At 33.3% G+C, this 17,050-nt stretch overlaps 4 non-coding genes across 4 annotated transcripts; 1 reads left to right on the top strand and 3 right to left on the bottom strand.

Moving 5' to 3' along the window:
• Positions 1 to 11,493: 11,493 nt before the first annotated feature.
• Trnae-uuc lies at positions 11,494 to 11,565 on the bottom strand. The gene has a single exon. It is a non-coding gene; the product is annotated as a tRNA-Glu (tRNA).
• A 2,669-nt stretch (positions 11,566 to 14,234) lies between these two features.
• Trnav-aac lies at positions 14,235 to 14,307 on the bottom strand. Its single transcript has one exon. It is a non-coding gene; the product is annotated as a tRNA-Val (tRNA).
• Positions 14,308 to 14,476: 169 nt separating this feature from the next.
• Trnah-gug lies at positions 14,477 to 14,548 on the top strand. The gene has a single exon. It is a non-coding gene; the product is annotated as a tRNA-His (tRNA).
• A 295-nt stretch (positions 14,549 to 14,843) lies between these two features.
• Trnaw-cca lies at positions 14,844 to 14,915 on the bottom strand. The gene has a single exon. It is a non-coding gene; the product is annotated as a tRNA-Trp (tRNA).
• Between the last annotated feature and the right edge of the window lie 2,135 nt (positions 14,916 to 17,050).

The following is a 17,050-nucleotide window of genomic DNA, read 5'->3' as shown; positions in this document are numbered from 1 at the left end:
TATTTTGCATTTTTGAATTTTGTTGATACGACCCTTAATTGGTGAGATATTGCCATGCAAAGATTTAAAAACAGGAAAATTGATGTTTTCTAAGTCCCACCCAAACAACACACCATTTTCTAATGTTGATATCTCAACAACTAATGGTCTGATTTTCAATGTTAAAATATGAAACATTCGTGAAATTTTCCGATCTTTTCGAAAAAAATATTTTCAAAATTTTTAAACATTCAATATTACGCCCTTTTAAAATGTTAGTCTCGGTTTAAAAAATTTAAAAATATTTTTTTCGAAAAGATCGGAAAATTTTACGACAGTTTCATACTATAACATTGAAAATCGGACCATTAGTTGCTGAGATATCGACATTGGAAAATGTTGTGTTGTTTGGGTGGGACTTAGAAAACATCAATTTTCCTGTTTTTAAACCTTTGCATGGCAATATCTCAGCAACTAAGGGTCGTATCAACAAAATTCAAAAATGCAAAATATAGATAATTTTCTCAGCTTTTCAAAAATATTTTTTTCAAAAGCGGGCAAACATGTTCAATAATTAAAAAAAATGAAAAACTGCGACTATTTTGAAAAAATTCACCTAAAAATGAATTCAACTTGAAAACGGTGCACTTTATCAAAATTTCACTAAAGTACTTTTTGATTGCAAATTTGATTTTACATCGAAAAATGAAGATGAAAAATTTTTGCGACCAGTATTTCGATTTTTTGAAAAAATCAGTATTGATTCAAAAATTCATAACTCGGTCAAAGATTTTTTGCACAACTTGAAAATTTCTGAAAAGTTGGCATTTTATGTCCTCTAAAACATATCAAAAAATAAAAAAAATTAAAAATAGCGTTTTTTTGCAAATCAAGTTTTAGTGACAAAAAGATAAATAAAAAATCACCAAAAAATTTTTTACCGTGCATTATTTTTTTCAGTGTAGTCCATATCCATACCTACAACTTTGCCCAAGACACCAAATCGATCAAAAATTGCCTTCAAGAGATACAGATTTTTGAATTTTCATACATCATTTTTGTATGGACAGCTGCCAAATTTGTATGGAAAATTATATGGACAAAATAATGATGCAAAATGGCTTCTTTGGGCATACCGAAGGCACCAAAAAAGTTTCAGCCGGTTTAAAAAATACAAAAAATAAAATTAAAGGAAAAAGACCGATTCCATAGAGAACTGCTCTAATGCTACATTACGATTTGAACTTGAGAATTTTTGAATTTCCATTTGAAAAAAGTAACCCAAATTTAAAACATGATTATTGAGCATTTCATAGCGTTCAATTTCTATCATTTACCGCTGTTTTGTAATCAAATATATTTTTGAAAACTTGAAAACACATCAACAAGAGTCGCCCGCCACCAAACGATACCCTCATAAAACGACTAATTGAAAAATCAGCACCCGCTACTAAAAACCGGGCACTGTCAAACGCTAATCAATTCCAATCTCAACGGGACCGGTCGGGCCGGTCTCTTTCAAGTGCACAACACTGACTAAACCAGCCGCAACCACCGCCAAAAACAGTGACGAACCCCCCTCAAATCTAAGTCAAACGCCGCCGCGTCGGACCAATTACCCGCGCGAACAAGGAAAACCTATTAGTTGGTATTTAGTCGTTGGTTTCGGGGAGTTTTTCCTTTTGCCCGGTCAACCGCCGCCGAGCTGTGGATTAGAGTAATGGATTTTAAGATGGGTCGTAAATCATACCGGCAGCAGCAAGCAGCCACAAAACCATTCGATAGTGAGAGAGGGGTGGCCCCGAAGATAACCTCTGCCACTTTGTTTTGGGGACAGTGGTAAAATTGTTTGAGGTTTTGATCTTTAAAATAATAATATTTTTGAGATTGGGCACTTTTTAAGGGTATTACGTATAATATTTTAAAAGTTTTTCGAAAAAAAATTGTCGAAAATTAGCCCGCCGTTCAGTTACTCTCCAGCTCAGCCGAAATAATTGCCATGACGCAAAGTGCACGCGGAGATTAGTTGCAAGAAGTGCCGCCGCCGTAGCCCCGTTTCTGTTTTTGATCGCTGGGTCGGAAAAGTTGCCACCAGCCCCATCCTCTCTCAACTCCAAGACACACCACGAAAGAAGTGCACACAATTGTTTACGCCGTCAACGTGATGGTCGTCTGTTTTTCTTGGCTGTTGCCGTCTTTTTTCAAGAAACATCACCGAGGGACAATCTATCACCAGCTCAGCAGTTGGAGCCATGCCGGGGGATTTTTTTTATTATTATTTAGCTGGGAGGAGTGTTGCCGACAAAGCGAAGTGATTTGTGCGGTGATTAGCTGAATTTTGTTTCACTGGTGCGTGACCTTGATCGAAGAAAATGGACATTTTTATGGCCGGGTACCACTTTTATCGCTACAAAACGATTCCTGGTGGTTATAGCAGTGCGGATGAATCATATTTGGTTTTAAAAATTTCGAATCGAATCGACTTAATCTGTTCTGGATGATTGGATAACAAATTACAGAAAAATCACAGGAACAATGATAAATTATATTGAAAGAATGTATTGGAAATAAGAATCAAAACATTTCTGTATAAAATTTTTCCATTTTTAGTAGAAAGGATGCACATGCACACAAACAAAATTAAAGGAACAATAAAACAGCAGTTCTCTATGATTTCACATATCTCTGCGATTTTTGAAACTACAATAACAAAAAATAATAACAAAGATTTGTTCGAAAAATAACTAAAAATGTAATTAGTCTGTTATGACAATATTAAAACAATAACAAAAAAAAACATTACGACTTATAACAAATCTTGTTATATAAAAAAAAATATTTGTTTTGCCTAGTATTCTCAAATATCAAAAAATGATGACCAAGATTTTTCCGTCTGCTCGGGTATTCCTTACAAATTTGACAGCTGTCCATATAAAAATGACATAAAATGAAAATTAAAAAATCTGTATATTTGAAGGAATTTTTGATCGATTTGGTGTCTTCGGCAAAGTTATAGGTAGGCTTAGTGATTTTTCACGTTCGAAAATTGCAAATTTCACGGGGACCTCAATTTCAAAACACCAAATTTCACGCAAATTTCGCGGAACGTGAAAAATGTTAAAATAGCTCTGAAAATCTTTTTTTAAATCGCAGAAACTGCTTGTTATGCTCCATTATATATTATTTTAACTTAAAAACAATTTCAATAATTTGAACCAGACACAAAAAAAAATCTCAAAATTTTCTTAAAAAATTCCGCCTGGTTTATGCATGGGCTCTATATATATTTCGAAACAAAATGTAGAGCATGCGTATTCTCATTTATTGAACTGTTTTTTTATATTCAACCAATAAAGCTTAAAAGTATTCACTGAATTTCATATTAAATCCAAAATTCTGTTATGAATTGCAAATGAACTGATTGTATCTTAAATATTTTTTTTTTGTTTTCATTTTGAATTTTTTTTTTTTTCAATTCATTCGGTTTTAATGGTGAATAATCCATTAAAACCGAATTGAATTGAAAAAAAAAATCAAAATGAAAACAAAAAAAAATATTTTTTTTTTATTTTCACGGTAGTTATCCACCCAAATAATCAAATATCGTTAAAATTAAACAGTACTCAGAAAAATCTGAAATATTTTTAAAAGTTGATTTCTAAGATAAAAAATACCCTTCATTTTAATTTGAATAAAACTAAGCTGGATTCTTTTAATTCTTATGTAACTATACCTTTCAAATAAAATAGCAGTGACATTTTTATTACAGCATATGAAAATATTACATAACTAACCTAAAGTAACCTTCCTTAATCTGATACAAAGTGTTATACCAACAGGCTATCATTTCCAATAAATTACATATCACAAATTACTAAACTTAGTTAATTTCCAAAAATAAAAACAAAAATTTGAACAATTCTTCAAATGGTTCATATCAAGCTTTTCAACTGTAAACTAATAACAATTACTTAAATAGTATGTATGGATGGAATATTTATTATGTTGTTATTTTGAAAAAAATATATATATTTGAGAAAAATTAATAAATTTCACATTCACGCCGTCCTAGAAATCTTCAAAAATCACTAACCTTATATTAATAATTAAACAAGGGTAATCATTCGCTTAATTATACAGTATTTCATAACATTATTTTTATTCTCATTTCAGTTTGATAAATCATTTTGAGTAAAATCGTTACAGTTTCACATAAACATAAAATTTCACTGGATTTCACGGAAAAAGCCAAATTTCACGGATTTCACGCTGTCCGCGAAATCGTGAATTTTCACTAACCCTAGTTATAGGTATGGATAAGTACTACACGGTAAAATGATACAATTATACATTGGAAACATTTTTTGTCACAAATACTTGATTCGAAAAAACAACACTATTTTTATTTTGATTTTTTTCATTTTTTGAAATATTTAAGAACTCATGAGAAATTCCCAAAATATAAAAAATTTTTTGATTGAGTTATTATTTTTTGAATCAACACTGATTTAAAAAGAATCGAAATATTGGTCCCAAAATTGTTTAACTACATTTCTCGATGTAAAATCAAATTTTGCAATGCAAAGAACATCAGTAATATTTTGATTAAGTGCACCGTAACTTTTTTGAAAATAGTCGATTTTTTTTAAATAGGTGCCCATGTTTGCCCTTTTTGCTGAGAAAATTCACTATATTTTGATATTTTGAACTTTGATGACACGACCTTAAGTTGCTGAGATATTGCCTTGCAATGATATAAAAACTGGAAAATTGATGTTTTTTTAAGTTTCACCCAAACAACACACCATTATCTAATGGTGGTATTTCAGCAACTAATGGTCCGATTATCAATATTAAAATAGGAAACATTCGTGAAATTTTCCGATCTCTACGAAAACAGTATATTTTCAATCAAGAAAAATATTTCAAACGGGCGTAATATTTAATGTTTTTCCCTTTTAAAATATTAATCTTGATTTAAAAAAAAATCGCGACCAATATTTCGATTTTTTTAAAACATCAGTAATGATTCAAAAATTTAGAACTCGGTCAATGGTTATTTTGCACATTCTGGAAATTTATTTAATGTTGGCATTTGATGTCCCCTAAAACATATCATAAAATAGAAAAATAAAAATAGTTTTTTTCACAATTCAAGTTTTAGTGACAAAATGTTAAATTAAAAAGCACCAATTTTGTTTACCGTGTATCATACTTTTTTAGTGTAGTCCTTATCCATACCTACAACTTTGCCGAAGACACCAAATCGATCAACAAATTCCTTGAACAGATAATGATAATAAATTGAAAAAAAATCGTTTATTTGAAAATTATGTTTTAAGAAAAAAATTAAAACTTTGATAAACAGCATCAAACATATTTTTTATAGGTAAATCAAGTTTGCATACTTTTTTGTATATTAAGTGAATTTAACTATTAGTGACAAAAAGTTAAAAGATTGTTTCAGTTTTTTTTCCGTTTACCTATTATTACTCGAAAACTCCTAATAAAAACACAAAATCGATCAGTAAATCCATTCTAATGACTCAGAATATAAAAATTTATGAACACTTTTGTAGCAATACTAATGATTCTTTGAATTGAGACTTTTTCTAATGGAAGTATTTAAAAAAAAACTGATCATGTCGGATATAATTCAAAAACATGCAGATATATTACAAAAACAATTATGAGTTATTCAGAAAAAATGGAAAACCTAGACAAATAATACAGAAACAAGAAAACATTAAAAGAAGTGCAGCCGTCATTTCAACATTTCATGAAAAGATAATTGTAAAACACATTATAACTAGTCAAATTTATACAAAAAATGTCAGTTATCTGTACTGAATATCAATTTTTTTGATTTCATCATAGTAAATGTGATAATAATCGCAGAAAAAAACATTTTCAATTTATTCAGTTGATTGCACGTAAATTTTCATCAAAATTTTTAAGATTTTCTTTTAAATTAGTGTTTTTGCCTACTTCATTCCATGCAAAATTGCCAGGGGGTAGGGGGTAGATAATAATGTGCAACGGCCTTGTTTTAGTAGAATACAAATATTTGAAGTGTGTTTTTTAAATAGCGAATTTGTGCTAACAAAAATGTCATTGAGATACATTCATGATTTTCGGTCATTTGAAATTTTATTTTTTGCTATTCGACCTTTTGTTCTTTCAAACTTTTTTCAAACAACCTCACTGTCAACCTTTTTTTTTGCTTTTTTTTACCCCGTTTGTAGGATAGGGGAACAGCATCTAATTCCAGCGTGCCTCTAATGTTGGCAGGTCAGAACTTTGACATTCAATTAAAGCTAGTTAAAAGCGTTTTCAACTGAATTCGAGTGATAAATAGCTCAATAAGAAGTGAGCAAGCAAGTTTCTATGAAAAGTTTAGCAAAATTAGTTGTTTAAATAGTGAAAATCAGCAGATTGGATGGAGTTAGGAGCGAGTGCTTGACCTGCCAAACAAACGAGAATTTCCCCTATTTATTATTTAATTAAAAAAAAGGATTCTAACCAATTTTTACAATGACCGATCCACGTAGCCCAGTGGTAACGTTTCCGCCTCGTAAGCGGTAGATCGGGGTTCAACACCCGGCTCGGACCAACACAACTGGTGATATTTTCCCTTCTGGATTCGATTGCTTAGTAGAGGGAAGGTAGTGTATCGTCACAAACTGGACCTTATCACGACACCTGAGCAGTTCTCTCAGATTTCGGTCATTCGATTTTTTTTTGTATTTTTTAATCCGACTGAAACTTTTTTGGTGCCTTCGGTATGTCCAAAGAATCCATTTTGCATCATTAGTTTGTCCATATAATTTTCCATACAAATTTGGCAGCTGATGTATGAAAATTCAAAAATCTGTATCTTTTGAAGGAATTTTTTCATCGATTTGGTGTCTTCGGCAAAGTTGTAGGTATGAATATGGACTAAACTGAAAAAAATGATACACGGTAAAAAAATGTTGGCGATTTTTTATTTTACTTTTTTCCACTAAAAGTTGATTTGCAAAAAAACACTATTTTTATTTATTTTTTTTTTATATGTTTTAGAGGACACCAAATGCCAACTTTTTAGAAATTTCCAGGTTGTGCAAAAAATCTTTGAGCGAGTTATGAATTTTTGAATCAATACTGATTTTTTTCAAAAAATCGAAAAATTGGCCGCAAAAATTTTTTAACTTCATTTTTTGATGTAAATGATGCAATCATGAAGTACTTTAGTGAAATTTTGATAAAGTGCACCGTTTTCAAGTTAAATCCATTTTTAGGTGACTTTTTTGAAAATAGTCGAAGTTTTTCATTTTTTAAAATTAGTGCACATGTTTGCCCACCTTTGAAAAAAATATTTTTGAAAAGCTGAGAAAATTTTCTATACTTTGCATTTTTAAACTTTGTTGATACGACCCTTAGTTGCTGAGATATTGCCATGCGAAGGTTTAAAAAAAGGAAAATTGATGTTTTTTAAGTCTCACCCAAACAACCCAACATTTTCTTATGTCAATATCTCAGCAACTAATAATCCGATTTTCAATGTTAAAATATGAAACATTCGTGAAAGCGTAATATTGAATGTTTGGCCCTTTTGAAATGTTAGTCTTGGTTTAAAAATTTTGAAAATATTTTTTTCAAAAAGATACGAATGTTTCATATTTTAACATTGAAAATCGGACCATTAGTTGCTGAGATATCGACTTTAGAAAATGGTGGGTTGTCTGGATGAGACTTAGAAAACATCAATTTTCCTGTTTTTAAACCTTTGCATGGCAATATCTCAGCAACTAAGGGTCGTTCCAACAAAATTCAACAATGCAAAATATAGAGAATTTTCTCGGCTTTTGAAAAATATTTTTTTCAAAGGTGGGCAAACATGTGCACGAATTCTTAAAAATGAAAAACTTCGACTATTTTCAAAACAGTTACCTAAAAATGGATTTAACTTGAAAACGGTGCACTTTATCAAAATTTCACTAAAGTACTTCATGATTGCAAATTTGATTTTAAATCGAAAAATGAAGTTGAAAAATTTTTGCGACCAATATTTCGATTTTTTGAAAAAAATCAGTATTGTGTGTGTGTGTGCAACCAACCAAACGGGACCACGCGGTCGCTTCTTACAAATTGAGTTGTTTCCATGTATTTTTAGCTCTCATTCTATACATGCAAATAACTCGCATAGGCATTTGGAAGGTGTTAGCTCTGCCGAGCTTCGGTGACTCATTTCTACGCTGGCTAGCCGAGCGCGAGGTACTTCAGCTTTGTCGACAAGCCCCGCCCTGAAGAACGTTTGGACCAATCGGATTCAAACGTTATTTAGAACTTCCGAACCCTTGTCAAATGGACAAGGACCCAGCGCGTATATAGTTGATGGTGGTAACAGTATTCCTAATTCCAGTCATAGCTCACCAAGTCGCGATGGCCTAGTGGTTAGCATTTTTGCTTACCAATCCAAAGGACGGGGGATCGAACCCCGACTCGAGCGACTTTGATTTTCGTACATGTTCAGAGTTTCAAGATTTATATTTCCTATACTTTCTCGTTGGGAGCAGATGGGAATCGAACCCAGGACCATTCGCTTACAAAGCGAACACCGTAACCAGTCAGCCACGGCCGCTCCTTGATTTTTTGAAAAAAAAAAAAAAAAAAAATCAGTATTGATTGAAAAATTCATAACTCGCTCAAAGATTTTTGGCACAACCTGGAAATTTCTGAATAGTTGGCATTTGATGTCCTCTAAAACATATCAAAAAAAAAAAGCGTTTTTTTGCAAAGCAAGTTTTAGTGATAAAAAGTTAAATTTTTTACCGTGTATAATTTTTTTTTAGTGTAGTCCATATCTATACCAACAACTTTGCCGAAGACACCAAATCGATGAAAAAATTCCTTCAAAAGATACAGATTTTTGAATTTTCATACATCATTTTTGTGTGGACAGCTGCCAAATTTGTATGGAAAATCATATGGACAAACTAATGATGCAAAATGGCTTCTTTGGGCATAGCAAAGGCCCCAAAAAAAGTTTCAGTTGGATTAAAAAATACAAAAGTTAAAATTTAAGAAAAAAGACCGATTTCGTAGAGAATTGCTCACCTTAGGAAGACAACCTGTGGAATGTTAACATTAACCTTAACATGTTTAAACTGTCACTGAATCCACTTTGTAAATGCCGGCCCCGATACTCTTCACGGGTGTCCCCCTCAGGAACAGAGAAAGATTTACTTTTACAATTTTTACGTATCAATTTTAGTGTCAATTTTGTAGCCCTTCAAATAAAACATTATAAAACAATATTTGCAATCCCACTGTGAAACTGTCAACTTTTCCTACCCTTCTGGAGAAACGAAACGGCCTACTTTTCCCTACCAAAAATAACAGAATGGAAAATTAATACCTTTCAATAACAGTGCTGAAAAGTTCTACTTTTCAGCACTGAAATGGGTGCTGAAAAGTTGAACTTTTCAGCACTAGTATCGAAAAGTAACATTTTTCAATATTGTTTTGCTTTGAACGATGAATTTACTAAACACATGAATGTTTGACATAAAATTCCACTAAATTAGCGTTTTTAGGAATTGCAAAAAATGTTGTAAGCAACTCGTTGCAAAACTTGATTTTTTCAGCACTCGTCGTATTTATCCAACTCGGTAAACCTCGTTGGATAAATGTACAACTCGTGCTGAAAAAATCCTCCTTTTGCAACTTGTTGCATAAACTACTATTAAAGTTCAGGGTAGAGAATGGACAGGTTGATGGACGCGTGTATAAATTGTTTGAAGTGCTAAAACTTGCAAAATTATATGCCTTCATAATTTTGATTAAATGGGTGACGGAACACGAAAAAAAATTCCAAATGTTACATCATAAAAAGTGCAACAATTTTGCACGTCAAATAAAAAAACAATCATTAAACATGTAGTTACATAATTTAACGTTTGATTTAGACGTTTATATCGAATCTGATTACATCATCCAAGTTTACATGTGATTCTAGATATCCTTGCCGAGTAAATTCACTTAAAAATGTTTTCAAAAGATTAGAAACGATAGTACAATTATAGTAAAGATAGATTATCCCAGCCAACAATAAAGAATTTAAAGGTTGGACGTGGTCATCGGGGCTTAATTTTCCAAATTGGTGCCCAACTGTTTTTTTTTACCTTGAAGGACCATTCCTATGGTGAAGGGTTTAACTCAAATGGGCCCTATTATGTCATATTACGATAATTTTTACTGTCATTCTTTTCAGGGCACACATGTCGTTGGTGACGACCACGTCGAACAGTTGGTTGTGGGTCAGACAAATATTGTTTCTGGTCCAAGGTGAGCCACGGTAAGGGCCCGGAGACCAATTTTGTAATGGTCAGGCCCAAGCGGCACAGTGGAATTTTGGTGTGTTAGAAATGGCAAAAAAAATAAATCATCTAATGTCAAATTATTGATAACTGAAAATATAATTTTAATGATGAAAAAAAAAAAATTATATATTAATAAAAAAAAACATTTGATGTTATTGAATGAACCCAAATTTATTTCGTAAATAAAAAATAGGAAATTTAGGAATTTAACTTGAAACATTATTTTATCAAATCTGGACCACAGTTTCGTCAGCAAGCCCTTTTCAAAAGAGCACCTTCTCAACGTTTGTTTTCGCCACACCGGCCCATAAGAAATCCACCCCGTTGGCAATATTAAATTAATCAAAGCGATGAATAAATTAAGGTTACGACCACCGGTGACATATGAAGTTGTGCTCGCGGCCAATAATGTGGCACTTATTTAAATTGGCATCGCGAAGGACGATCAACGTTTTGGCTGCCTGTGTGAGCGGGGTCATCAAAATTTCAACGCTTGGGCAATTTCGAGAACGCGGCATTTATTTATTTCTTGCTGGTTAGTGAACACAATCGGAAAGACGAAGCCAGTCCAAACATTTGCAGGTGATTTGTTTTCCCGGGACGATACGTTTTTTTTCTTCGGGGGAGTTATTGAGAAGATGAATTTCCAGCTGTGACTTAAGCTGTTGGAGATGGAGGTAATCCGCGGTTGAGCAATTATTGAGTTTTTTCTTGTGGAAAATAACACTTTACCAAATGGATGCTTGTTTTCATTTGGGGGATTGATTAATGTCATGTGGAGGGATGAATGGCCTGTTGTCTAAAAAATCAACGAGATGGAATAAAATTGATGAGCCGTTACTGGATATATGTTTTTTGTTTGTTTAAATCACGCTGAGAGACTACAAGATTGGGATAATCGATGCAATCAATTATATTCAAGTGTTAGAACATATTCACGATAATCTTTTCAATAGTTCAAGTACATTACAAATTCTATTTACTTCAAAAAGTAAGATTAATTAAATCAAGCCAAAAAAGGAAAAAAAGTAAAACGATGTAATAACCGCGAGTTAATTAAAACCCCATTACATTTTATGTCTGTAAAAGAAAATCTAGTATAATTAAACTAGTCAACATAAAATAACAACATGAACGAATCAAAAAATCTTTCCCATACCGGGAATCGAACCCGGGCCTTCTGGGTGAAAGCCAGATATCCTAGCCACTAGACCATATGGGAGGATATATATTGATATTTTTCTAATTTTCAAGTAAATTTAATACTTCTTAATTTAGGCCACTTTAATCAACCACATCCAAACAATAACCTTTTTTTGCTCGTGGTTTGATCACCACCATGGTCCACTTATAAATGCCCTGACGAACCACAGAGTTCCAACTGCATCGATGACATAAAGAGGGCATGTCACCCACGTGTCGGCCACAAAACACGCGCATATGCATAATTTCCACGTTGCGTACCTCGCACACGCACCGAGGATCATCTCACAGAAGCAACAGCCAGCGGGAGGTGGTAAAATGACACCCCATTCAAATAAGCAAACACACGCACTCACTGGAAAATCAAACATCAGCTCGAGTGCGTGCGTGCTCAAGAGATCATCACCCACTGAGCTGAGAGCTGAGCTGAACTGTGTTGGTTTACTGCACTGGATTTGTTTCGTTTCCCCCTCCTTCTCCCTCTTCATTCATTAAATAATTTCCTCAAATTATCATCCATTATTATAAATACAAAAATTAAAATGCTACCATGCCGCGTCAGATTGTTGAGAGTGCTTGTTGCTCGCGCGGAAATTATCGCATTCTTTGCCCTCTCCGGCGAGCCGGATCTTTTGCAACAAACAAAAGCACACACACACATACGTACATGAACGCAACGCATTGTTTGCGTAATTTCTATTGAGAAAAAGTTTTGTGTGTGTGTGTGCGTGTGTGTGCAACCAACCAAACGGGACCACGCGGTCACTTCTTACAAATTGAGTTGTTTCCATGTATTTTAGATTTTGTATTCTATACATGCAAATAACTCGCATAGGCATTTGGACGGTGTTAGCTCTGCCGAGCTTCGGTGACCCATTTCTACGCAGGCTAGCCATGCGCGAGGTACCTCAGCTTGAATCGACAAGCCCCGCCCTAAAGAACGATTGCATCAATCGGATTCAAACGTTATTTAGAACTTCCGAGCCCTTGTCAAATGGACAAAGGCCCAGCATGTATATAGTTTGTAGTAATAGTATTCCTAATTCAACCAATCCAAAGGACGGGGGATCGAACCCCGGTTCGAACGAATTTGATTTTTCATTCATGTTTAGAGTTTCAAAAATTCATATTTCTTTAATTTTCTTGTTGGGAGCAGATGGGAATCGAACCCAGGATCATTCGCTAACAAAGCGAAAACCGTGACCAGTCAGCCACGGCTGCTCCATAATAGGGACAATACTAGAACGCTCTCACCAAATTCTGGGATCACCCATCCAGCTCCGTAAACTCTTATGTAAATCCCCGCTTCCTTTGCATCTCTTGCGTTGCCGGATGTGGCCGCCAAGTGATCCACACGATTGCCTCCGTCGTCGTTGAACTGGTTTCCAGCTTCCACAGCCACCTGGCCCCGATTTTCTCCGGAGTATGCTCCACCTCGAATTGCTTCTTCCTTGTCTGAGAAAATTCCACTTAACACAAACCACAATCGAACCCCCACACCCTTCACTTCCTACACCAAAATTTTTACCAGCAGCAGGCACAGTTTTTAACAGCTCCATTTTGAAATTTAGAATTAAGTTTCACAATTTTACAAAATAAACTCGAAAAAATCGAGCAATTTCACAATTTTCAGTCACTTCAGACGAACATTGTTTCCAGACTAAAACCCAAAGTTTGGCTTCAAAAACACTATTTGGTGACCGAGATTTCACGTCAAAATGTCACAACGCCCAATCCACGTGAACACCTCCGAAAAACCGTCGGAATTCTGGTTCCACTTTAACCCACCAAACTCCGGTGAAGTCACGGGTGAAGTACAACACGGATTCTGTAAACCGGATAATCGACCCGCGAAATAGACCCATCCGGAACATTCTTAAATAACGCGTACCGGAACACACCACAAGCAAAGAAGCTTTCTATTGAGAAAAAGTTTTCCCATAAAAAAAATGGGCAAGCCCCGTTGACTCACAATAACAATAAAAAAGATTTCTTGTCAAAATATATGTTGTTGCATAAAATGGCAAAATTACGTTATTTTGCGAAAAATGTAAAATGTAAAATGTAAAATGTAAAATGTAAAATGTAAAATGTAAAATGTAAAATGTAAAATGTAAAATGTAAAATGTAAAATGTAAAATGTAAAATGTAAAATGTAAAATGTAAAATGTAAAATGTAAAATGTAAAATGTAAATGTAAATGTAAAATGTAAATGTAAAATGTAAATGTAAAATGTAAATGTAAAATAAATGTAAATGTAAATGTAAAATGTAAATGTAAATGTAAAATGTAAAATGTAAAATGTAAAATGTAAAATGTAAAATGTAAAATGTAAAATGTAAAATGTAAAATGTAAAATGTAAAATGTAAAATGTAAAATGTAAAATGAAAAATGTAATATTTTAAAGAATGTAATTTCCACTTCTTTGAGAACTGGATAAAACTGGATAATATGGAAGATATTTTGATTCTCAGTTAAGTATGCAAATCAAAAATAGTTATGAAAAGACACTGTTTTTGATCGAATTGATAAAGGTATAAAAATAAATTAATATGTACAGAAACTACTTGTCATCAATTGTATTTGTTTTAAAGAAATTAAATACATTTAATACGAGTTTTGGATAAAATTTTGTTAAATATCAACTCTAAAATATTAATATCATCAATAAATGAAGCAAAAGATTTGTTTCCGCCCGGGATCGAACCGGGGGCCTTCCGCGTGTTAGGCGGATGTGATAACCACTACACCACGGAAACAGATGATTTAAGCGATTTTTTAACTTTCGTAGAAGCAAGTTGATTTGTAAAAAAATGATTCATTGATTTTATTTTTTGAAGCTTATTATCATTTCATTGGGGCTTCGAACTCATAAAAAAAATACATTTTCAATATCGACTTTCCGTATTAGAGTATAAAACCAGAGTAGCCGTGATCGTCTAGTGGTTAGGACCCTACGTTGTGGCCGTAGTAACCCAGGTTCGAATCCTGGTCACGGCAGTGTCTTCCGACTGACACTGATTGCGGTCTGGGAAATAAATTTTTGGCCCGTTAGATTTATTTTTAAAGTTTTACACAACAATTAAGTTAGAAAGTAAATTATTTTTCATTTAATATAATAAATTGTGCAATTGTGAAACATTTTGATAACCCAATTTTAAAACAGTGTGTATCACTTATCTGCAATTGGAAAAACAAAATTTTGTGTTATTGTTTTTATTATTGTTAGAAAGGAAACATTACTAAATTCAATAAGAAGTATTTCTATCTGTATCAAAAAAGAACCCTCTAAGTTTGACCCCGACGTGATTTGAACACGCAACCTTCTGATCTGGAGTCAGACGCGCTACCGTTGCGCCACGGAGTCTTGTATTTGAAGAAAGTTTATGTGTCGTACGTGATTTCAATCTTTTTTATTCATTTATTTATTTTGAAAAAATTTGCTGACAGAAAAAATAAATAAATGATGATTTGATTGTTTAAACCATCGACATAAATTTTAATCTGGCTTGCTAGTTTTATTTCCCTGTTTTGCTATCAATCCTCTAATCAGTATTTTTCAAAACAAGAAATCAATCACTGATTTTATACCAAGATTCTTCCTGCACCAATCAGTGCTTCCCTCCTAATTACCCGCATCCATCCGCAATCTGGGGTTGTCGCAAATCAAATTAACCGTAGTCCAACCAACCGACTTTAATCCACCCAGTGCCAGTGCCATCAGCCATTCCGGGACGAAGGGAGTGAGAGTTTTATTGCTAGCACCCCAGGATTGGATTGGATTTACCTTCTTTTTTGTATTTTTTGCTCCATCTTTCGACGTTGATCGACTGAAAATCGATAGCGAGCCAAGCAAATTGATGTTCGAAAATAAAGCGAGTGAGTACACTACAAACTTTCGTTCATTGCCTTGAAGAGATTCCGTGAACTTTTTTGTAGCCTTTTTTTTACAGTGCCCCAAAAGCTGTGTGCAAAATAGCCAAACGGAAGGGAAAATTACGGATGTACCTCTCTCCACACACCACCGTCGTCCGAAGCCCAGGAAGGCAATAAAAATCGATCATAAATTTGCTCGAAATAAGATTAGAGATTTTTCCGTTCGATTTCCATCAGTCATCGGGGCGCGTCTCGCCGGGCATGATGGTCCGGGGGGTTGCTGCAACGATGGCAATCTCGGGGTTGTAAAATCTGGCACGGCGCTCACGGAAGCACATTAAATTTATAATAATGGAAACGGAATAGGAGCTTCGTGGAGTCCCGCCTCCCGGAACGAGCGGGGACCAATCAACACCGTTGTTGTGAGGTCCTGTAGGTTTAGGGGGGAAAATGATGGAGAAGTTGGTCGGGGATTGAAACGTGTGTTTGAAAAAGGCTACGATGCGGTGTGATGGTCGAGCTTCGTGGAAATATTGTGACTTTGACATATATATTTTCTAAATTTTTATAGCTTTGATAGTCAAGTTCAATAGCTTCAAGATATCTTAAATTGGTGATAAAAATAATTAATAAAAAATGAACTGAAAAATATTTATAAATAGTTATTTTTATATTGAATAAATCTTTATTAAGATTTCTCATAATTTTGCTAATTCGACTTATTCTTACATAAATTCGATTCAAATTAGGTATCCAACCTTAAAAAATATGGTGCTAGTTTGAACTTCAACACAATTTGAAGGTTATAGAATAATGTCAACTATTTTCTTAGATTTTGCATAAGTAGGCGCCATTTGTTCGAAATGATTTTCAAACATTAATTAGAATTTTATTTTCCTAGAATATTGTTTTTAAAAGTTATTTGGAAAATTTCACAAAGTGGCAAAACAGAGTGAATTTTTTTTATAGAAATGTTTCAAGAACAGCATAGAGGATTTCAATATTTTATGGAAAAATTGTGCGGGAACTACGATGGTGATAAAAAAACATAATTTTTGATACAATCAATGACTTAATTAAAGGATGAAACATGAAGTATTTTTAAGTAGGTTTTAGGAAAAATTTATAATTAATAAATGCACAATTATAAGCAGAATAGGTAGGAAAACAAATATGAAACTAAATGTTAAAAAAACATAAGGTCGAAGGACGAATTGTCGAATCTTAGAAAAGATCTTAATTCAAACATATTTAAACATTATTTCATAATAAATCATTACAAGTGTTGTTTTTTCAAAAGTCCTTAAAACAAATCAAATACAATATAGGATCTTTTTTTAAAGCTCTAAATTTGTTTAAAAATTAGCTCTAAGGGATAATAATCCAAATTTTTGCTTCTTTATTGTTATTAAAGTTTTGCCATTCTATCAATCATTAGTAGGAAAACAGCATCTGATTCCAGCGTGCCTCTAGTGTTGGCAGGTCAGAACTTTGACATTCAATTAAAGCTAATTAAAAGCGTTTTCAAGTGAACTCGAGTGATAAATAGTAACTTGAAAATGGTGCATTTTATCAAAATTTCACTACAGTACTTTTTGATTGCAAATTTGATTTTACGTCGAAAAA

Source organism: Culex quinquefasciatus, chromosome 2, assembly GCF_015732765.1.
Source record: "Culex quinquefasciatus strain JHB chromosome 2, VPISU_Cqui_1.0_pri_paternal, whole genome shotgun sequence".
Classification (NCBI taxonomy): Eukaryota; Metazoa; Arthropoda; class Insecta; order Diptera; family Culicidae; genus Culex; species Culex quinquefasciatus.
The sequence above is the reverse complement of the archived record's forward strand: the minus strand, read 5'-3'. Positions and strand labels throughout refer to the sequence as shown.